Source organism: Saccopteryx leptura, chromosome X, assembly GCF_036850995.1.
Source record: "Saccopteryx leptura isolate mSacLep1 chromosome X, mSacLep1_pri_phased_curated, whole genome shotgun sequence".
Taxonomy (NCBI): Eukaryota; Metazoa; Chordata; class Mammalia; order Chiroptera; family Emballonuridae; genus Saccopteryx; species Saccopteryx leptura.
This window is the reverse complement of record NC_089516.1, coordinates 56,579,953-56,604,146: the sequence shown is the minus strand read 5'-3', so window position 1 is coordinate 56,604,146 and position 24,194 is coordinate 56,579,953. Positions and strand designations below refer to the sequence as shown.

At 37.1% G+C, this 24,194-nt stretch overlaps 1 protein-coding gene across 4 annotated transcripts in view; it reads left to right on the top strand.

Annotated features, from left to right (window-relative positions):
* Positions 1 to 24,194, top strand: part of TMEM185A (transmembrane protein 185A) — a 72,853-nt gene that overhangs the window by 5,820 nt on the left and 42,839 nt on the right. The window contains exon 3 of one of the 4 annotated variants that reach the window (XM_066356810.1): positions 964 to 1,102. The exons of the other annotated variants lie outside the window; for them this stretch is intronic. The gene's annotated coding sequence lies outside the window, so the exon portion shown is untranslated. The remainder of the gene's footprint in view (positions 1 to 963; positions 1,103 to 24,194) is intronic. 4 annotated transcript variants of the gene reach the window in all.

Sequence of the window (24,194 nt, the reverse complement as noted above, 5' to 3'; positions counted from 1 at the left end):
AATCAAATGCCCTTTTGGTGAAGATTTGACAGCATTGACGATATTCAGAAAAACAAGACTGCATGCTCTCAAGTGTTTCTCGAAGGCGGGCTCTAAAGATGCTTTGAACAATGAAGTGGAATTGTGCATTGCCTCCCAGGGGAACTGTTTAAAGGAGAAGAGTTTCATTTGAATGCATAATTTCTGGTTTAAATTTTTTTTTCTCATTACTTGACAATTACACATATATTTCTTGGCTGTGAATTCTTTGAAGGCCAGCATGTTGAGGCATTCAATAAATATACTGATGAGTGATGTTGAGTACCAGTAGACATGTACCACTGGACACTCTTTGTTGTAGGAGAGAGAGAATGGGTTAGATGGGTTAGAGGAGTTTTAGATGGTTTCCTAGGACTCTGGGGATTTTGCTTCCCAATATTGAGCTTGGGGTTTCTAATTGCCTTGCCTGATGCCTGGTTATAGTTCATGCCCTTACAAGGTGACTAGAATTTAAGATGAAAGCCTTGACTTGAACTCTGGAGATGGGCTCTTTATAACTGATAATTTGTACTTTGTCAGCTAAGACCTAATAGTGAGAAAACTGATTGCTAAATGAGATTGTTACTGCTGTTCTCTTTTATAATAGTAGTAGTAACTAAAATAGGTAAAATTGATCATTGACACAGGGCTTTTACTTCACTTATCTTAATGTATTGATATATGAGCAACCAGATGAGGAGACAGGCTTAGGTAGAGAGTGACGCACAAATGCACAGATTTGTGCCAGCCTGGGCTATTTGTAGTCCTCCTTAAAAGTAGTTTGTGCTCATCACCCAAAGGTCAAATCATTTTTCATCACAGTATATTTGTCCCTGCACACAACACAATCAATAGTTCAAATACTATAGAAATGTTTACCCGAAACTTAAGTATTCTTATGGATCAATGCAACCCCATTAAATTTAATTTTCTCTTTTTATTAAGTGAGAGGCAGGGAGGCAGAGGACAGACTCCCACATGTACCCCCACCAGAATCCACCCTGCAAGTCTCCTGCGGCCAATGCTCTGCGCATCTGGGACCACTGCTCTGTTGCTTGGCAACCAAGCTCTTTTAGTGCCTGAGGTGAGGCCATGGTGTCATCCTCAATGCCTGGGGCCAACTTGCTCAAACCATTCGAACCATGGTTGCAGGAGGAGAAAAGAGAGAGAGAGAGAGAAGGGGGAGGAGGAGAGGTAGAGAAGCAAATGATCACTTCTCTTGTGTGCCCTGACCAGGAATCGAACCCAGAACTTCCACACACCAGGCTGACACTCTACCACTGAGCCAACTAGCCTGGGCCAAAGTTTAATTTCCAAATAAAAAAATTAAAATAATTTGTTTTTATTTGGTTTTTGTGTTTTCCTATATATATTGGCTCTTAAACATTTTTCATTTCAATAAAAACCAGTTCAAATTGCCATTAAATTTTGTCACTGAGGTCTCAGTGGGAGAGGTACAGCCCCTTTAGCAGTTTGGGAGAGTGTGAGCAGATTGTTAGCTGGGGTCATTGTCTGGTGTTAGAGAAGCGCTCATAGGGATGTGTCACACAGAATTTTCATATGTGTGGGTATGTATGTCTGTGTGCATGGTGCCTGCTCCAGTTAAGCAATCCAGCTTTCACTGTAGAAAACTGAAGAGTCTAAATGGAGGCCAGTTCTATTCTTTTGATTTTCAGGAAACAGATACTAGAACTTTTTACACTCACAGAGTCATCTCTTTCCTAGGTATATTCCATCCCTCCTTCAGTCCCTCCCTTTTCTCCACAGAGTGGAGAGAGGAAATTTGAGCCTCAAGCCAAGGCTCCATATACATTTTAGAAAGGATACTAACTTTCTAGTTTGACTTATATCTCACTATGAGTGATCACATGCTATCATTCCTGATTCAGATGAGAGAGAAATAAATCTATTTTAAAGGTGTAATTGGAAAAGTAAAGTTTAGGAAGTAGTGATCAATGTCAGAATATCCTATGAAACCTCCAGTTGCTAGTTTGTGGAGAACTAAGAAAAGGTTATTTTTATACTTGCACTCTGATCTGAATGTTTCTTTTTATTTTATTTTATTTTTTGTATTTTCCTGAAATGAGAAGTGAGGAGGCAGAGAGACAGGCTCCCAAATGTGCCCGATAGGGATCCACAGGCCACTGCTCTGTTGTAATAGGAGCCATTCTAGTGCCTGAGGTGGAGGCCATGGATCTATCCTCAGCACCTGGGCCAACTTTGCTCCAGTGGAGCCTTGGTTGTGGGAGGAGAAGAGAGAGATAGAGAGATAGAAAGGAGAGGGGGGAGGGGGAGAAGCAGATAGGTGCTTCTCTTGTGTGCCCTGGCCAGGAATCGAACCTGGGACTTCCACATGCCAAGCCAACTCTCTACGACTGAGCCAAACAGCCAGGGCCTGATCTGAATGTTTCTTGAAAAGTCAGAGTTCTTTAGGCTTTGACCATGACTTTTTAAAAATAATTTTTCTTATTACTGTGTTATTGCTGCATCATATTCTGTTCTTGCCAGTCAGGTTTGGAATTTACTATTTGTTATGCAGTCATTTTTTTTAGATTCTCCAATGTATTAGCATAGTTGAGATACTATTCTTCCTTCCTCCAATTAAAGGTGTATGTATAAATTACATCTTTTTAAATTCCTGATTGTATTAATTTTTTTTGATCAGCTGTGTAGTTCCATTTTCTTTGAAGAACCAGTTACTAGTGTAACTTGTCAATTCCATTTTTGTATCTATATTTCTGCTTTCAGTTTTATTATTTCTTTGGCTTCTTTAGGTTTTTGTCCCTAAATTTTTTAGAAACTAAGTTCACTAATTTTTCTTTGCCTCTTTTTTATTTCTTTTCTTTTTTTCTTTATTTACACATTTTTGAATGGATACATTTTCTCTAGTTTTGCTTGGGCAGCAGTACAGGTGTTTTTATGTTTCAGTTAAGTTGTAACATTATTTTAAATATTCTGTGATAGTATTGCATTTCATCCTTGATTTAGTCGTTATTTAAAGAGGGAAACTAACATTCATTGAATATTTTCTGATAGTTATTCATACTTATTTCAGCACTGCCTGGTAGAGATTACATTACATGGGTTTTGCTCACAAGGAACCTGAGGCTCAAATAAAGTTGCACAAATAATCTCTCAACACAACTATACTGCTTAACAAGTGAATACTGAAAATAGATGCACATGAGTAGACCATTTCCAGTATGTTTTATTAGTTTATTAGGAATTATGTGGAGTTTCTGCCTCTGTTCTCTAGCAATTACAGTCTAGCGTACCTAGTCTTCTATACCTTCTGTCACCCTTTTCCTTGGGAAATCATCAGTATCTTCCTATTGCCTATTAATGAATTTGAAGGACTTTACCTTGATATTTAAATCCCCTACCTTCTTACCTAAGCCAGCCTTTCCCTTATTTCCTCAGATGCCTTTTCTTTTGTTTCCCCAGCACCCCCTTCCCCCAATTCACAGAATGTACTCCATGTGTTCCAGTCTTTTGGGATACAAAAGATTGCCTCCTATTTTTAAAAATCTTATCCTCCTTTGTCTATAATTTCTGTCCCCCACCTACTGCCCCATTCCCACCTCCCTTCCCAGCTTTCCCAGAAAATTTAGTCTCCTAAGTCCCAATATACCATGGTATATATAGTTACCTGCTGATTGATCATCCCTCTCTGCTCTTATTTGTCTATTTGTCTTTGAGCAGGGCATAGACTGTTTTTTTTTTTTTTTATCATCTTTGTAAATATCACATTGCAGACACTCAAACAGTTTTTTAAATTTTAAATTAGACTTGTGTTTATTGTGATCAGTGTCCCATGATTCTTTCCCCACCACTGGGAAAAAATTGTATAATTTTTTTACAAGAGAAATTTACAAAAAGAAAGAAAAGGAAAAGAAAACTTTTTTTTTTGTCCTGCTACTTAATTCTCTTGATAGAACTGTGCTATTTTTTTTTTATCTACTTGAGTTTTATTTCATATTTTCTTTAGGATCTTTGTCTACTTTATTATGATTTAATAATAGTATGTAGAAGCCTACAATGAGAATATTTCTGTATATTCTTTTTTTTTGTGACACAAACAGAGAGGGACAGATAGGGGCAGCCAGGAAGGGAGAGAGATGAAAAGCATCAGTTCTTTGTTGTGGCACTTTAGTTGTTCATTGATTGCTTTCTCATCTGTGCCTTGACTGGTATGTGTGGGGGCTACAGCAGATCGAGTGACCCCTTGCTCAAGCCAGCGACCTTGGGCTCAAGCTGGTGAGCCTTGCTCAAACCAGATGAGCCCTGGTTCAAGCCAGCGACCTTGGGGTTTCAAACCTGGGTCCTCCGCGTCCCAGTCCAACACTCGATCCACTGTGCTACCATCTGGTCAGGCTCTCTGTATATTCTTTATTATTTTTTCTTTTTTGTATTTTTCTGAAGTTGGGAACAGGGAGGCAGTCAGACAGACTCCCGCATGCGCCCAACCGGATCCACCCGGCACACCCACCAGGGGGCGATGCTCTGCCCATCTGGGGCGTTGCTCTGTTGCAACCAGAGCCATTCTAGCGCCTGAGGCAGAGGCCATAGAGCCATCCTCAGCACCCGGGCCAACTTTGCTCCAGTGGAGCCCTGGCTGCGGGAGGGGAAGAGAAAGACAGAGAGGAAGTAGAGGGGTAGGGGTGGAGAAGCAGATGGGCGCTTCTCCTGTGTGCCCTGGCCAGGAATCAAACCCGGAACTCCTGCACGCCAGGCCGATGCTCTATCACTTAGCCAACCGGCCAGAGCTTTCTGTATATTCTTAAAAGAAAAAACTGTCAGATTATTCTGTGGCCATGTTGTTAGGTTTTTGTTATTTATGTTTTCCTTGTTAATTATTTTTGTATTTTAATTATTATTTTTTTTTGCTTTGAAATCTAATTTATCAAATTACTATCCTAATGAACTGCTTCTTTTTTCTTAGTCATGATAAACCTTTGTCATCTCCTTTTTTGTATTTGGTTTGACTTTTCACATTAGTTGCAAGTGTGACTCTTAAACGGAGCAGATTTAGATTTTATTTTTTAATTCAGTAAGTGACCTTTCTTATTATTGGCCTGTGGTAGGCAGTGCAGCAATCCCCCCCAGCCCCCAAGCAAATATGCCCTCATCGTAATCCTTAGAACCTGGGAATGTGTTCTTGGTATCTAGCTAAGAGAAACTAAGGTAACAGATGGAATTATGGTTGGTAATCAGCTGACCCAAAAATAGGGAAATGATTTTGGATCTTCTGACTAGAAGATATCAGAGTGAGTCAGTGTGAGGAGGACTGGACTCTCCACTGCTGGCTTTGAAACTGGGGCCAAGAGCCATGAGCCAAGGGACTTTGAGGCAGCCTCTAGAAATAAGACAGAGAAACTCTTTTTCCTAGTACCTCCTGAAGGATCGCAGCCTTGATGATACCTTGATTTTATCCCAGTAATACCTATCTTAGGTTTTTGATGTCCAGAACTGCAAAGATAAAAAGGTTTTACTTTTTAAGCAACTAGGGTTGCAATTTTGTATGGCAGCAATAGAAAACTAATACAAGGATATTCTACTTTCTTTGTTTTTCCAACCCAAGTATTTGAATTAGGAATTATATTTTTATACCATTATTTCTCCTCTTGTAAGTTCATCTTATATCCTTCCTATTCTTCATGTTTCATGTAATAGACCCAGAACTCTTAATTTCCCTTTAAATTATATCATAAATAATAAAATAATCACTTTTACATTTTAAATATTTTGATATTTCTGTTTTCATTATTTCCACTATTTTCTTTTATTAAATAAGAAAACTCAATTTTTCAAAGTCTGAAACTCATTCAGAAAAATTTTACCTCTACATATCTAATTTACCTATGAATCCTATGTTTATCTTTGTCCTTGCATTTGTTAACATTCTGATTCACGTATTTCTTTTTCTTTTAATATGAAGGGGGAGTTTTGTTTCTATATAAAGTCAAATAAGATTGCCTGGATATGGACTTTTGCCCAGAAGGAATAATGAAATTGAGCCACAGTGAACAATAAAGTTACTGACATCACTAGCCCAAAACTTCTGCTTTAGTTACAGAAAAGAGCACCAGGGTTTCCTTTCCAGCTGTATAATTCACTTATTTCTTTTAAATAGTCTTGTCTGTTTTTTTTCCTTCTTTAATCTGTCTATTTTTTAAAAGGTTTTATTTTCTGGGTCAAAGGGCAGTTCCATTTCTAATTTTTTGAGGAATCTTCATACTGTTTATGGCAGCATTGTTCACAATAGCGAAGATCTGGAAACAGCCCAAGTGTCTGTCAGTGGACGAGTGGAATAAAAAGCTGTGGTACATATATACAATGGAATACTATGTGGCTATGAAAAAGAAGGAAATATTACCTTTTGCAACAATATGGAGGGACCTGGAAACTATTATGTTGAGTGAAATAAGCCAGGCAGAGAAAGAAAAATATCATATGACCTCACTCATTTGAGGGATACAAGGAATAATGAGAACTGTGGAACGGAATTGAGACAGAGGAGGGATCCAAGGGACCAGAGGAAAAGAGGACAGGGAAAGGGGATGATAGGATGGGATAAACCTGAAGGGAAGGGGGAGGGCATTACGGGAGGGGGGCAAGGAGAATGGGGAGAGGGGGGAGGCATTTGGGGTGACCCTAGAATCTATGTAAACACAATTAAATAAAATGTTAAAAAAAGATTTTATTTGCTGATTTTAGAGTGAGGGGAGAGAGTGAAAGGATGGGGGAGGACCGGGAAGCAACTCACAGCAATTGCTTCTGTGTGTCTTGACCCAGCAAGCTTGGGGTTTTGAACTGATTGACCTCAGCATTCCAGGTTTATCCACTGTGCCACCACAGGTCAGGCAATATTCTGTCTATTTCTAAGTTAATTGTTTCTGGTAATGACACAAATAGATAAATTAAGTTGACAAATAAGTTCTGATTTTTTAGATTTTGCAATTTTCCCCTTTGATTTCAGAGTAAAAGTCATCTCAAATGGTTATTTTATTTAGGGTGCTCATTCCATTTCTGTTAGCTTGTTAACCGCCCTTTTTCTCCTCTAAAGTCTGGGCATCTTTCCGTGGTAGCTCTCTTTTTCTTTGTAGCAGCTTATAAAAGCCTTCCTTTGTCTTTGAGCATTAATAATCAAAACTAGCATGTATTTAGTGCAGCAGTCATAACTATTTTCCACAGACCCCTGGGGTACCTTGAGAACCTTTCCAGGGTTCTGCAAAGTCAAAACTATTTTCATTATAATACTAAGATATTCTTTGCCTTTTTCTCTGTGTTGACATTTGCACTGATGGTGCAAAATCAGTGGTTGGTAAACTGCTGGCACCTGAACACAAATCAGGCTGGTGAGAGGAAACTGTACTAGTTGTCTTTGGATTCTTCACCACAGTGTGCTTGCATTAAAAAAATAAAACCAGCTCACTTAAGAATGTCTTTAATGCCTGACCATCGGTGGCACAGTGGATAGAGCGTCGGACTGGGATGCGGAGGACCCAGGTTTGAGACCCCGAGGTCACCAGCTTGAGTGCGGGCTCATCTGGTTTGAGCAAAGCTTACCAGGTTGGACCCAAGGTAACTGGCTTAAGCAAGGGGTTACTCGGTCTGCTGAAGGCCCACGGTCAAGGTACATGTGAGAAAACAATCAATGAACAACTAAGGTGTTGCAGCGAAAAACTAATGATTGATGCTTCTCATCTCTCTCTGTTCCTGTCTGTCTGTCTCTATCTATCCCTCTCTCTGAGTCTCTTTCTGTCTGTTAAAAAAAAAGAATGTCCTTAATAAAGCAGAAAAATACATATTATTCAGTCTTGACCCTTGAGTATACATCTATTTTAATATTCCATGTGACAAAATAGAAACAATACATAAGGCCCTCTGCTGTATATTGAACTACAGTAGTTCACTCAAGAAAAAAACACTTGTGTGCCTGAGTTGTAAGCTGCTGTTTTCATGGAACACCATTTTTACCTGGGACAGTGGCTATTTGTATAGTATGGCATTTGACAGATATTTTCTCAAAATGCAAATGAGCCTATCAGCTTAAGGAAAACAACTGATAGTATTTTTGTAAATGGCAAAATTTGAGCTTTCAAGGGAAAATCAGAATTTATAGAATGTTATATCATCTACTATCATAAGCTTGAGAGCCTCTCAATACATAAAATATCTCTAGTTGTGGAATAACTAATGTGATTTTTTTTTTACTTTTTTACTATTGTATAGTGAAATGTATCAACATATGAAAGATCTTTATTATTCAGTGAACCAATATTTTCCAGAAGTTCATTGATAGTTTCCACACAACAGTCAACCATCCATAAGAAATTGCCATTTGTACAGTTTTGGTATCCTATCAAAGAAGAATATCTTCCCTTATCTGAAAAAGCTATTAAAATATTTAGTTCTTTTCTACCTACATATTCCTGTGAGGCCATATACTTGAACAGAATCAACATATTGCAACAGAATGAATGTAGATATGTGTGTGTTTGTGTGTGTGCGTATTTTTTTTTTTGAGAGAGAGAAAGAAACGAGAACAGACAGGAAGGGAGAGAGATGAGAAGCATCTACTTGTAGTTGCACCACTTTAGTTATCCATTGATTGCTTTCTCACATGTGCCTTGACTGGGGGGCTCCAGCCAAGCCAGTGACCTTTGGGCTCAAACCAGCGACTATGGGGTCATGTCTATGATCCCATGCTTAAGCCGGCGACCCTGCACTCAAACTGGTGAGCCTGCGCTCAAGCCAGCAACCCTGGGTTTCTAGCCTGGGTCCTCATCATCCCAGGTCAACGTACTATCCACTGCACCACTGCCTAGTCAGATGCAGATGTATATATTATAATCTAGGAGTTGTCTATGAAGCCAGACATTTAAAAATATTGCAAAACTGTAAAAATAATTTTGGAAAATAGTGTTTATTAAAATTATATTACTTGTATTAATATGAGTATTAATTTTAATACATTTTTAATAGTTTTAAAATTTGATAAAGTACAATAAATAGCAATAGATATAACCTATATAAACAAAACTCTTTGTGACCCTCAGTAATTTTTATGATTGTGAAGGAGTCCTGATACAAAATATTTTGAGAACCATTAATTTAGTGTTTTACACTTTTCATATTTATTATCTTATAATGACAACTGCTTTATGAGGTTCATATTACACAAAAAGGCAATATATATATATATATATATATATATATATATATATATATATATATGGAAATTAGCAACCTCTCCAAATCACTGCGGTTTATACTCTTAGGTCTTTGCTTCAGAGTTGAATTTTTAAGTTCTTCTCTCCTTACAACATTCCCCCTTTTTTCCAATTGAAGTTCCTAATGTTGTTTTTCATAATATAAAATATACATAATACAAGATGCATACACCTTGTAGAAAAACCAGCAATTGTATGTAAGAGTGTGTGAAGACTATCCTTAATCTTCTTTGCTAGAGATTTCTGTTAATCTGCTTATCTGTCTGGGTGTTTTTCCAAAAATGTTGACTTATCAGTATAAAGTTAGTGTTGTATAATATTCAAAAGGATTTTGGCATTAAATAAATCTTTGTTTGAATCCCAGCTCTGAGCTGCTAGCTGCTTGGACAAATTAGCGTCTAAGCATTCATTGCTCATCTATCTCTAAAGTGGAAACAGGAAAAGTGGCTCCTTCATAGGATTGCTGTGAGGCTTAAGAGAGATAATGCATGAAAAACAGTACAGTATCTGACATTCCACAAACATCTAGTAAATGTTAGCTGTTGATATTCTTGCATATGTGTAGGTAGATCAATAGCTATTCCACATTTATCCAAGTGTATTTAACATGCAGCTGGTCTTAGTGCACAGTCCTATGAATTTTGATGAATCCATACACTTGTATAACTGCCACCCAAAGATAGAGAATAGTTTCATTGCTGAAAAAAACTTTCCTCATGTCCCTTTGTAGTCTTTCACCCATCACAGCCACTGGTAACCACACTGATCTGTTTTGTATCTATATGTTTGCTTTTCCAGAATGTCAAATAAATGGAGTAATAAAGTGTATTATGTCTTCATTCTGAGTTATTTTACTTAGCATAGTGCATTTGAGGTTTGTCCATATTGTTGCATGTATCCCTAGTTTGTTACTTTTTACTGCTGATTAGTATCCCATTGAACAGATAAGCTGCAATTGGTTTAACCATTCACCAGTTTATAGATATTTGGCTTGTTTCCAGTGGCTGGCTATTATAGCTAAGATGCTTTGAATATTTGAATGCAGGTCTTTGTGTGGATGTATGTTTTTCTTTTCCTTGAGTAAATACATAGGCATGGAATTGCTGGGTTGTATAGTAAGTATGTATTTAATTTTATAAGAAACTGCAGAAGTGTTTTCTAAAGTAGCTGTGCTATTTTGCATTCCCACCAGTGCAATATATGAGGGTTTCAGTTGCTCCACATCCTTAGATGTCATAGTTGATCATTTTAATTTTAGCCATGTGGTGAGTATGTAGTTTTATGTCATTGTTTTAATTTGCCTTTCCTTAATGTCTAAAAATATTATGTATCTTTTCATGTACTTATTTGCCTTTTGTACAACTTCTGTTCTTATTTTTTCTATCATTTTAATCAAATTTATTTTTAGTTATGTAAGTCCTTTATGTATGCTGGCTATGGGTACATTGTTACATATATGTTTCTAGAATATGTTCTCCTAGTTTATAGCCATATTTATTTTTTTACTGTCTTTTAGAGAGTAAGAGTTTTTAATTTTGGAGAAGTCCAATTTTGTATACCATCTAAGATCTTTGCCTAATCTTAGGTGGCAAATTATTTTTCCCCTATGTTTTCTAGACATTTTGTAGTTTTTGGTGATTATATTCAGGTCTATGATCCATTTCATGTAAATTTTTATATATGCTTTGAGGTTAAGGGTATAGGTATATTTTACCCATCTATCCAGTTTCAGGAATATTTATTTGAACACAGTCCTTTCTCCATTGTGTTGCCCGGGTACCTTTTATAAAAATTAATTCACTGTATGCATGGGTCTGTTTTTTACTCTGTTTTATTTCTGTGTGACTCAAATACCCATTGTCTTGATTATTGTGGCTTTATACTAAGCTTTGAAGGCATGTAGTATAGGATCTCCAATATTGTTCTTTTTTACAGTTGTGTTGCCCATTCTAAGTCCTTTGTATTTTTATATAACTTTTAGAATCAGTATGTTGCCTGACCTGTGGTGGCGCAGTGGATAAAGTGTCGACCTGGAAATGCTGAGGTTGCCGGTTCGAAACCCTGGGCTTGCCTGGTCAAGGCACATATGGAGTTGATGCTTCCTGCTCCTCCCCCCTTCTCTCTCTCTGTCTCTCCTCTCTCTCTCTCTCTCTCTCTCTCCTTTCTAAAATTAATAAATAAAATAAAAACAAAAAAATTAGAATCAGTATGTCAATTTCTATAGAAGAGGCTGCTGGGATTTTCAATGGGATTGCACTGAACCTTTAGAATAATTGGATGAGTTCTGCAAGCTGAATAATGGCCCTCAGAGATGTCCACTTCTCAACCCATAGAACCCGTAAATATTTATATTAGCTTCTATGGAAAAAAGGTGATAATTACCTTATATGCTGAAAAATGTGATTAAATTAAATGTCTTTCTATGGAAGAGTATCCTGGATCATCCAGATAGACCCTAAATGAGTCATAGGTTTCTATATAAGAAGGAGGCAGAAAGAGATACTATCAAGAGCAGAAGGCAATTTGATGGAAGCAGAGAAAGAGATTTGAAGATGCTTCACTGCTGGATTTGATAATGGAGGACAGAGGCCCAAGGAATGCAGCTCTAGAAACTGGAAAAAACAAGGAATGGATTCTCCCCTAGTCTCTGGAAGGATCAGGGCCCTGCTGACACCTTAGTTACAACTGAGTGAAACCCACTTTGAACCTCCAGAAGTATAAGAGAATTTGTTACAGCAGCCATAGGAAACTAATACACAAAGGATATAAATCTTTTTTTCATTGATTTTAATTTATTGTGTTTACATTGGGCAATATTTGCATGGAGAATTATTTTACAATCTTCTACTTTGAGTCTACTTTTGTCCTTGAAGCTTAGATGTGTCTCTCGAAGGCAGCATATGGTTGGGTTTTAATTTTTGATCCAGTCTTCTATTCTGTGCCTCTCTTTATTTTATTAAGTGTGCTGTTCTTTGTCTATTTCTTTTGCCCATTTTTTTTTTTTTGTATTTTTCTGAAGCTAGAAACGGGGACAGACAGACAGACTCCCACATGTGCCCGACTGGGATCCACCCGGCACGCCCACCAGGGGGCGACGCTCTGCCCACCAGGGGGCGATGCTCTGCCCCTCTGGGGCGTTGCTTTGTTGTGACCAGAGCCACTCTAGCGCCTGGGGCAGAGGCCAAGGAGCCATCCCCAGCACCCGGGCCATCTTTGCTCCAATGGAGCCTCGGCTGTGGGAGGGGAAGAGAGAGACAGAGAGGAAGGAGAGGGGGAGGGGTGGAGAAGCAGATGGGTGCTTCTCCTGTGTGTCCTGGCCGGGAATTGAACCCGGGACTTCTGCTCGCCAGGCCGACGCTCTACCACTGAGCCAACTGGCCAGGGATTTTGCCCATTTTTTGATTGCATTGTTTTTCTTCCTGGTGTTGAGTTTTACAAGTTCTATATAAATTTGGTTATTAACCCCTTATCAGACGTATTGTTGAATATGTTCTCCCATTGGGTAGTTTGTCTTTTATTCTGTTCATATTGTCTTTAGCTGTGCAAAAGCTTTTTAGTTTGATACAGTCTCATTTGATTATCCTGTCTTTTATTTCACTTGCCCGTGGAGATAAATCAGCAAATACATTGCTGTGAGAGATGTTGGAGAGCTTACTGCCTCTATGTTTTCTTCTAAGATGGTATGGTTTCATGGCTTACATTTAAGTCTTTTATCCATTTTGAGTTTATTTTTGTAAATGATGTAAGTTGGTGGACTAGTTTCATTTTTGCAGGTAGCTGTCCAATTTTCCCAACACCATTTGTTGAAGAGGCTGTCTTTACTCCATTGTATGCTCTTACCTCCTTTATCAAATATCAGTTGTCCATAAAGGTATGGGTTTATTTCTGGGTTCTCTGCTCTGTACCATTAATCTATATGCCCATTCTTATGCCAGTAACAAGCTGTTTTGAGTACAATGGCCTTGTAGTATAACTTCATATCAGGAAGTGTGATACCTCCCACATCATTCTTCCTTTTCAAGATTGCTGAGGCTATTCGTGTTCTTTTTTGGTTCCGTATAAATTTTTGGAATATATGTTCCATATCATTGAAGTATATCATTGGTATTTTAATTGGTATTGTATTGAATTTATAAATTGCTCTGGGTAATATAGACATTTTAATGATGTTTATTCTTCCTAACCATGAGCATGGTATATGCTTCCGCTTGTTTGTATCTTCCTTGATTTCTTTTATCAGTGTTTTATAAATGTCCGAGTACAAGTCTTTAATCTCCTTGGCTAAATTTACTCCTAGGTATTTTGTTTTGTTTTTCAATAGTGAAGGGGATTGTTTCCTTAATTTCTCTTTCTGACAGTTCATTGTTGGTATATACAAATGACTCTGATTTCTGAGTATTAATTTTTTATCCTGCCACCTTGCTGAATTCATTTATCAAGTCCAGTAGTTTTTTGACTGAGACTTTAGGGTTTTGTATATAATATATCATATCATCTACAAATAATGATAGTTTTACTTCTTCTTTTCCAATTTGGATGCCTTTTATTTCTTCTTCTTGTCTGACTACTGTGGCTAGGACTTCCAGAACTATGTTGAATAAGAGTGGTGAAAGGGGGCACCCCTGCCTTGTTCCTGATCTTAAGGGGATTGCTTTTAATTTTTGCCCTTGAGTATGATGTTGACTGTGGGTTTGTCATAGATGGCCTTTATCATGTTGAGGTATGTTCCCTGTATATCCACTTTGCTGAGAATTTTGATCATGAATGGGTGCTGGATTTTATCAAATGCTTTTTCTGCAACTATTGAAATTATCATGTGGTTTTCCTCCTTTTGTTTATGTGATGAATCACATTGATTGATTTCCGAATATTGTACCAGCCTTGCCTCCCTAGAATAAATCCCACTTGATCGTGGTGTATGTTTTTTTTCATATATTGCTGGATCCGGTTTGCTAATATTTTGTTGAGGATTTTAGCACCTAGATTCATCAGGGATATTGGCCTATAATTTTATTTTTTTGTGTTGTCTTTGCCTGGTTTTGGAATCCAAATAATGCTCTCCTCACAGAAAGAGCTTGGAAGTCTCCCTGCCTCTTGAATTTTTTGAAATAGCTTGAGAAGTATAGGAGTTGGTTCTTCTTTGAATATTTGGTAGAATGCACTTGTGAAGCCATCTGGCCCAGGGTTTTCGTTTGTTGGGAGTTTCTTGATAACTGTTTCAATCTCATTTGTTGTAATCGGTCTCTTTAGGTTTTCTGGTTCTTCCAGATTGATTTTTGAAAGATTATATGTTTTAAGGAAATTTTCCATTTCACCTAGGTTATTTAATTTTTTTGGTGTACAGTTCTTTATCGTGTTTTTTTACAATATTTTGTGGTTCTGTTGTGTCAGTTGTTATTTCTCCACTCTCATTTCTAATTTTATTTATTTGAGTCCTCTGTCTTTTTTTTTCCTTGGTGAGTCTCGTTAAAGGTTCATCAATCTTCTTGACCTTTTCAAAGAACCAGTTCTTGGTTTCATTGATCCTCTGTATTGTTTGTTTAGCCTCTTTGTCATTTATTTTCACTCTGATCTTTATTATTTCCTTCCTTTTACTACCTCTGGGCTTTACTTGGTGTTCTTGTAGTTCTTTTAGATGCAAGGTTAGGTTGTTTATTTGAGCTTTTTCTAGCTTCCTAAGGAATGCCTGTAGTGTATTGAACTTCCCTCTCAGGACTGCCTTTGTTGTGTCCCATAAATTTTGAGTTGTATGCTCATTATCTATCATTCGTTTCTAGGATTTTTTTAATTTCTTTTTTGATCTTATTGTTAACGCATTTGTTATTTAGTAACGTGCTATTTAGTTTCCAAGTGTTTGAGTATTTTTAATTTTTTCTGTTGTAGTTGATTTCTAGTTTCATGCCATTGTGATCAGAGAAAATGCTTGATATGATCTCAATCTTCTTAAATTTGTTGAGACCGCTTTTGTGCCCTAACATGTGGTCTGTCCTAGAAAATGTACCATGAGCACTTGAAATGAATGTATATTCTGCTGCTATAGGGTGAAAGGTTCTGAAGATATCTATTAAATCCAGTTGATCTACTGTTTTCTTTAAGTCTACTGTTTTTTTGTTTGTTTGTTTGTTTATTTTCTTTCTTGAGGATCTATCTAATGATGTTAGTGGGGTATTGAAATCTCCTACTATTATAGTATTGCTGTTGATCTCGCCCTTTATATCCATCAAAGTCTGCTTTATATATTTAAGTGCTCCTATATTAGATGCATAGATATTTATAATGGTTATATCTTCCTGTTGGATTGCTCCCTTTATCATTATGTAGTGACTTTCTTTATCTCTTACTATAGCCTTTGTTTTAAAGTCCATTTTGTCTGATATAAGTATTGCTACCCCAGCTTTTTTTTATTTCCATTTGCATGAAATAGTTTTTTTTTTCACTTTTTTACTTTCAGTCTATGTGCATCTTTTGTTTTGAGGTGTGTCTCTTGTAGACAGCATATGTATGGGTCCTGTTTTCTTATCCATACAGCTACCCTATGTCTTTTGATTGGATCATTAATCCATTTACATTTAAGGTTATTATTGATATGTCGTTGTTTCTTGCCATTTTATTCTTAAAGCTGTATTCCTCTTTTGCTATATTCTTTACCCCCTCTGATCTGTTTCCAACAGGCCCCTTAACATTTTTGCAGCATTGGTTTGGTTGTAATGAATTCCTTGCGGTTTTTTGTTTTTTTTCTGGGAAGCCTTTTATTTCTCCTTCAATTTTAAACAATAGTCTTGCTGGATAAAGTAATCTTGGTTGTAGGCTCTTGTTCTGCATTACTTTGAATATTTCTTGCCATTCTCTTCTGGCCTCAAATGTTTCTGTTGAGAAGTCAAATGTCATCCTTGTCGGGGTTCCTTTGTAGGTGATACCCTTTTTTTTTTCTAGCAGCTTTTATTATTTTATCTTTATCTCTTAGCTTTTGTATTTTAATTTTGATGTGTCTTGGTGTAGATTTTTTGGGTTTCTCTTTAGTGGAATTCTCTGTGCTTCTTGAACTTGTGTGACTTTATTCCTGCGTCAGTTTAGGGAAATTTTCAGCAATGTTTTGATTGAACAAAGTCCCTGTCCCTTGTTCTTTCTCTTCTTCTTCAGGAACCCCTATGATGAGGATGTTATTTCTCTTCATGTTGTCACAGAGCTCTTTTAGAGTTTGCTCAGACTTTTTGAGTCTCCTTTCTGCTCTTCTTCTGTGCCTTTGTTTATCTTGTCCTCTAACTCGCTGATTCATTCCTCAGCTTCATCCATCCTGCTTTTAATTCTTTCCATTGTGGTATTCATTTCTGATATTGTAATTGTCAATTCTGACTGATTCTTTTCTATTATTTCAATGTCCTTTTTTATATTTGCTATCTCTTTATTTAGGTGTTTGTTATGACCATCTGTTGTTATTCTAAGATCTTTGAGCATCCTAACAATCATTATTTTAAACTCTGCATCCAGTAATTTGTTTATATCTTACTCATTCAAGTTTTTTTTCTGGGGATTTCTCTTGATTCATTTGCGTTGCATTTCTCTGCCTTCCCGTTTTGTCTGTGTATAAGAATGGTATGGCCACTGGAGTCCAGTAGGTGTGGCTTCTGTGTTCCCTAGGTGTGGTCTGTCTGCAGGCCCGACACCCTCTCTGCCACTGCCTTGGACGTTCAGGGGTAGGCATTGCCAGTGCCGGCCTGCTGCGTCAGTCCCTGCGGTTTCTACCTCTCCTCCATGGGAGGGGCCATGTTCATGTACCCGGTCTATAAGCCTTGGCCGGCTTCGGCCTTTGCCCTGCCTCTGCAATTGGGGCTGTGCCCACAAGCCTTGGCACCGCAGTTGGGGCTGTACAGCTATGCTCAGCCGTGGCTCTCTACCTGTTCCCTGGCTTTTGCCCCACCCCCGTGATTGAGCTGCACTCGCTTGCCGGCTGTACGCCCCAGCTCTGTGCGCTTGGTGGGGCTGGGGCTGCTTTCCCATGCTCAGTTGCTGGTCTCTGCAGTTCCCTGGCTTTCGCCTTTCCCCTGTGGGCGTGATTTTATGCAGGCCTGCTCTTGCTCACCTGTCCCACAGCCAGGTTGGACCACTTTCTTGCACCCCTTCCGCCCTTCCCGAAGAGACTGAACTCATGCCATGGCCAGCCCAGCTTCTGCCCCTACCGACAGGACCGCACTTACACGTCCCACTGCCACCCACCCTCTGGCGAGCCCTCTGCCATGTGGATGGGTTTGCTGCTCCTCAGACCTCAGCACTCAATACTGTATCCCTGAAGGCTCCCTTCTTCTAAGTGACTCTGCTCTGAGTGCCACGGGAGAGCTTGTTTGGCTGGTGTCCTGCTTCCCTTTGCTGGTATTGCTTGTTCCAGTGGAAATATTAACTTTAGATTTGGGGAGTGACTCAGCTCACGGGTTTGGGTGGCTGTCCCTCAAAGTGTTTTTCCCTGTGCCTCCTAGATTACATTCTCTTACTGCTACTCTGGTCCTCTCAACTCTCCTGTCTCTCAGAGTCCCGTGTTAGTGGTTGTAAACGAGGTTTTCTTCATGGCCCCTTTAAGAAGAATACTGTGTCTGAGAAATCTGTCTTTCTCACAAACAGTATCCTGGCTTGTTTTGCAGCTAAACACTCTCCATATGCTTCTTCTAGGCTTTGGTGCTTCAGGCTGGGGCTTTGTTCCTGGAGCCCAGGACCCTCCTCTCTCCTCTACACTTTCTTCCCACCACACGAGTCCCTCCAGGCTGCCATTTGCTCCCCGGAGCTGGACAGCCCATTCTGCATTTCCAATTTTCCTACCAGTCTCAGTGTGGCTTCTTCAGTGTTCCTTGGTTAAAGAGTCCTCTTAGTTTAGTCCAAAGTTGGTTTTTCCAGATGATGGTTCTTAAAATTAAGTTGTAATCCACTTTGCTTCTGGAAGGTGGAAGTTGGTATGTCCGCCTACTCCATCACCATCTTGCCACCCAGAGGATGTAAATCTTAATATTGACTTTGTAATCTGTAAACATGGTTTATGTTCCCATTTATTAATATCTTTAATATTCTTCGGTAGTGTTTGGAATGTTTCAGGGTACAAGTCTTGCACATATTTTGTTTCGTTATCTTTATTAAGTATTTGATATTTTGATGCTGTTGTTAGTGATAGTTTTTCAATAAACTTTATTATTTTTAGCATATGCTCGCCTGCGAGAGAAACAGACAGACATGGAAAGACACAGGAAGGGAGAGATGAGAATTATCAATTTATAGTTGTGACACTTTAGTTGCTCATTGATTGCTTTCTCATATGTGCCTTAACTGGGGGGCTCCAGCCAACCCAGTGACCCCTTGCTCAAGCCGTGACCTTGGACTTAAAGCCAGCAACCAACTGGGCTCATGCCAGTGACTATGGGGTCATATCTATGATCTCACACTCAAACTGGCAACCCTTCACTCAAGCGGTGAGCCTGCGCTTAATCCAGTGACCTCTGGGTTTCGAACTTGGGTTCTCAGCATGTCTGGTTGACACTCTATCCATTGTGTCACCACCTGGTCAGGCTTATAAGTTGCAGTAGATGATAATTTTTAAAATTTCAGTATTCAATGTCTCATTGCTAGCATTTTAAAATGCAGTAGTTTTGGTACATTTATTTTGTGCTCTATAACTTTGCCTAATTCACGTATTGGATTTGGTAGCTGTTTTGGTAGATGATTTGGGACTTTTTACACAGATAATCATACTGTCTGCAAATAACAAATTTACTCCTTCCTTTTAAATATTTTCATTTTATTTCTTTTTCTTCTGTTATCACTGTGGCAGAGACCTGCAGTACAATATAAAATAGATATATTGAAGTGGCCATACTTGTCTTGTTTACAGTCTTGGGGGAAAGTATTAAGTCTTTCACTATTAAGCATTATAATTGTGGAGTTTTTATAAATACCCTTCTATTTCTAATTTGTTTAGAGGCTTTATCTTGAATGAGTAGTAAATTATATCATGCTTATTCTGGAGCTATTGAGATATTATATACTCTTTTTTATTCTGTTAATATCATAAATTTTATTAATTGATTTCAAATGTTAAGCCAAGCTTGCAATCTTGACTGAAACCACAGTTGATCATAATATCCTTTTTAAAAATATATATATTGCTGGATTTAATTTGCTGATTTTAAAAGGGTTTTTGCATCTATGTTCACGAAGGATACTAGTTTGTAGTTTTCTTTCTTGGTCACGTTTTGATATCAGGGTAATGTTGGTCTCATAAAATAAATTATGAAATGGTTTTTCCCCTCATTTATTTTTGCAAGAGTTAGTAGGGAAAAAATGGTGCTATTTCTTCCTTGTGTTTGGTAGACATTGGCTGACATTTTCTTTGTTAGAAGGTTTTTAACTACAATTCTATTTTCTTTAATAGCTATAACGTTATAAAGTATCTATTTCTTATGTAAATATTGTTTTTTAAGATATTTTTATTTAGAAATTAAATTTAATGGGGTAACATTGATCAATAAGAATATATAGGTTTTAGGTAAACATCTCTATAGCATTTGAACTGTTGATTGTATTGTGTGCTCATCACCCAAATTCAAATCATTTTCTGTCACCGTATCTTGTGTGAACTTTGATAATGTCTTTCTCTCAACAGATAATTTGCATAAAGTTGTTCATAATTTCCCCTTCTAATCCCTGCAATATTTGTGGGATTTTGTGTAATGTCCTCTGCTTTCATTCCCGATACTGGTAATTTGTGTCTACTATCTTTTTCTTAATCTATAGGTTTACCAATTTTTTTGACCTTTTAAAAGAAACATTGATTTTTCTCTAATGTCTTTATAGTGTATTTTGTTGATTACTGTGCCTATATTTGTCACTTCCTTCCTTCTGTTTACTTTTAAAATCTCCTCCTTGTAGTTTCATAAAGTGAACTTTAGATCATTAACTTGAGATCTTTTTGAAAGTAAACATTGATGCTATAAATTCCTTAAGTATTACTTTAGTTGCACCTCACAAATTTTAGTATATTTTTTCTTTTTAATTGAATTTATTGGGGTGACAGTGGTTTGCAAAACTATATAGGTTTTAAGTATACAACTCAATAAAAGATCTTCTGCACACTGCATTGTGCACCATTGCCCCAAGCAAAGTCTCTTTTTGTCCCCATTTCCCACCCCCTTTGCCCACCTCCACCTACCCCCAACCCCCTTTCCCTTTGGATATCACCACAGTGTTTTCTGTGTTTATGTGTTATATATACGGTTTTTGGCTTAAATCCTTCACATTCTTTCATCCAGCCATGCAAGCTCCCTCCACTCTGACAGCTTGTCAGTCTGTTCCATGTATCTATGCCTCTGTTTCTATTTTGTTCATCAGTTTATTTTGTTTAATAGATTCCACATATAAGTGAGATCATATGGTATTTGTCTTTCTCTGACTGGCTTATTTCACTTATAATAATCTCCAGGTCCATCCATGCTGTTTTAAAAGGTTAGATTTCCCTTTTACAGCCTAGTAGTATTCCATTCTGTAAATGTACCACAGGTTTTTTATGTACTTATCTATTGATGGGTACTTGAGTTTTTTTTTCCCCACATCTTGGTTATTGTAAATGTTGCATTGAATATAGGGGTACATATTCTCCCAAATTAGTGTTTCGGGTTTCTTAGGATATATTTCCATAAGTGGGATCTCTGGGTCAAAAGGAAGTTACTTTTTTAAATTTTTTGAGGAAACTCCATACTGTTTTCCACAGTGGCTGCACCAGTCCACCAACTGTGCATGCGGGTTTCCTTTTTTTCTACATCCTCACCAGCACTAGTTGTTTGTTGATTTATTAATGATAGTTATTCTGACAGGTGTGAGGTTATATCTCATTTTGGTTATAATTTTCATTTCTCTGATAGTGACATTGAACATTTTTTTCATATCTCTATTGGTCCTCTGTCCTCTTTCGAGAAGTATCTCTTCAGGTCTTTTGCTCATTTTTTAAATCGGGTTGTTTGTCTTCTTGGTGTTGAGTTGTGTAAGTTCTTTTTATATTTTGGAAATTAACTCTTATGAGATGTATCATTGACAAATATGTCTCCCATTCAGTGGGTTTCCTTTTCACTGCTGATGGTTTATTTTGCTTGCAAAAGCTTTTTAGTTTGATGTAGTTCTATTTTTTCCTTTGTTACCTTTGCCTGAGGAGATATATTGGCAAAAATATTGCTTTAAGAGAAGTGTATGATTTTACTACAAGTGTTTTCTTCTAGGGTTTTTATGATGCATGATTTACATTTAACTTTTACCTAGCTTCTTCTTGTGTATGGTGTAATTTTGTGGTCTAGTTACATTATTTTACATACACCTGTCCAGTTTTTCCAATACCATTTGTTGAAGAGATTGTCTTGATGCTTTTTGCCTCCTTTGTCAAATATAAATTGACCCTATAGATGTGGGTTTATTTCTGGGTTTCCTGTTCCATTGATCTGTATGCCTATTCTTATGCCAGTACCAGGCTGTTTTGATTACAATGTCCGTGTGTGGTTTGATATTAGGTATTGTGATACCTCCAACTTTGTTCTTTTTTTTTTTTTTTCAGCATTGCTGAGGCTATATGGGGTCTTTTGTGGTTTCATGTAAATTTTTGGAATATTTGTTCTAGCTCTATGAAATACGCCATTGGTATTTTAATAGGAATTGCATTGAATCTATACAATGCTTTTGGTAGAATGAACATTTTAATGATGTTAATTCTCTCACTCCATGAACACGGTATATGCTTCCACTTATTTGTTCTTCCTCACTTTCCTTCTTCAACATCCTATACTTTTTTGAGTATATGTCTTTTACCACATTGGATAAATATATACCTAGATACCTTATTTTTTGTTGTTATAGTAGTAAATGTGATTATTTTCTTAATTTCTCTTTTAGATAGTTCAGTATTGGTGTATAAAAATGCCAACAACTTCTGAATATTAATTTTGTATCCTGCTACTTTGATGTTTTCATTTATTAAATTTATTAGTCTTTTGGTAGAGTCTTTAGGGTTTTCTATGTACAATATCATATTATCTGCAAGTAATGACAGTTTTACTTTCTCCTTTCCAATTCGGATGTCTTTTATCTCTTCTTCTCTGACTGCTGTGGCTAGGACTTCCAGTACTATGTTGAATAGGAATGGTGAAAGTGGATATCCTGTCTTTTTTTCTGATCTTGAATGGATTGCTTTTAGTTATTGCCCATTGAGTATGATGTTGGCTGTAGGTGTGTCATATATGGCCTTTATTATGTTGAGGTATGTTCCCTGTATTCCCACTTTGCTGATAGTTTTGATCATAAATGGGTGCTGGATTTTATCAAATACTTTTTCTACATCTATGGATATGATCATGTGATTTTTATCCTTCATTTTGTTTATGTGATGTATCATGTTATTGATTTGCAAATATCATACCAGCCTTGCCTTTCAGGAATAAATCCCACTTGATCATGGTTTATGATCTCTTTAATGTATTGCTGGATCCGATCTGCTACTGATCTCTTTAATGTATTGCTGGATCCGATCTGCTACTGATTTGTTGAGGATTTTAACATCTATGTTCATTGGGGATATTGGCCTATAGTTTTCTTTCCTGGTAGTATCTTTATCTGGTTTTGGAATTAGGATAATACTGGCCTCATGAAATGAGCTTGGAAAGGTTTCCCTCATGAATTTTTTGGAACAGTTTGGGAGGGATAGGTGTTAGTTCTTTGTGTGTTAAAATTTGCCAGTGAAACCATCCAGTCCAAGACTTTTTTGATCACTGCTTCAGTTTCATTAGCTGTAATTGATCTATTCAGATTATCTGGTTCTTTCTGATTCAATTTTGTAATATTATAGGTTTGTACAAATTTATCTATTTTATCCAGATTTTCCAAATTTGTTGGTATATAGTTGTTCATAGTATTTTCTTACAATCCTTTGTATTTCTGTAATATCCATTATTTCTTCTCTTTTTTCATTTCTGATTTTGTTTGAGTCCTTTTTTCTTTCTTGATTAGTTTGGTTAAATGTTTGTAAATCTTGTTTATCTTTTCAAAGAGCTTTTGTCTCAGGACTGCTTTCACTTTGTTCCATAGATTTGGGGTTGTTGTGTGTTCATTTCTATTTATTTACAAGTGTGTTTTCTTTTATTTCTTCCTTGCTCTCATTGTTAGCTCATTCATTGTTTAATAGCATGCTGTTTAGCCTCCATGTGTTTACATGTTTTTCAGGGTTTTTTTTTATTTCTAGTTTCATACCATTGTGGTCATAGAAGATGCTTGATATGATTTCAGTATTCTTGATTTTTTTTCAGACTCATTTTCTGACCTAACATATGGTCTCTCTTTGAGAATGTTCCATATGCACTTGAGAAGAATGTATATTCTGCAGCTTTGGGGTGAAATGTTCTGTAAATATCAATTAAATCCATCTGATTGAGTGTGTCATTTTAAGGTCACTGTTGCCTTATTGACTTTCTGTCTGTAAGATCTAGCCATTGATGTCAGTATGGTGCAAAAATCTCCTACTATGACTGTTTGTCTATTAATCTGTCACTTAATGGACACCAAGGTTTTCTTGATGTATTTAGGTGATCCTGTGTTGGCTGCATATATGTTTACAAGGGTTATATCCAGTGGTGAGATTGAAATAATTTAACAACTGGTTCTCTGCCCTAATGACCATTTTAAATACAGTGGTACCTTGACACGAGTTTAATTCGTTTCATAGCTGAGCTCATGACTCAATTTGCTTGTATGTCAAATTGAATTTCTCCATTTAAATTAATGGGATTGCAATTAATCCGTTCCAGCCCCCAAAAACCACACGATTTTTTTGTTTTATATGCTTTTAAATAAGGAAATATAACAAATACATATGTGTGTGTGTATACACACATACACATAATAAGAGAGAATGTAAATAAATAAACTGGCTTA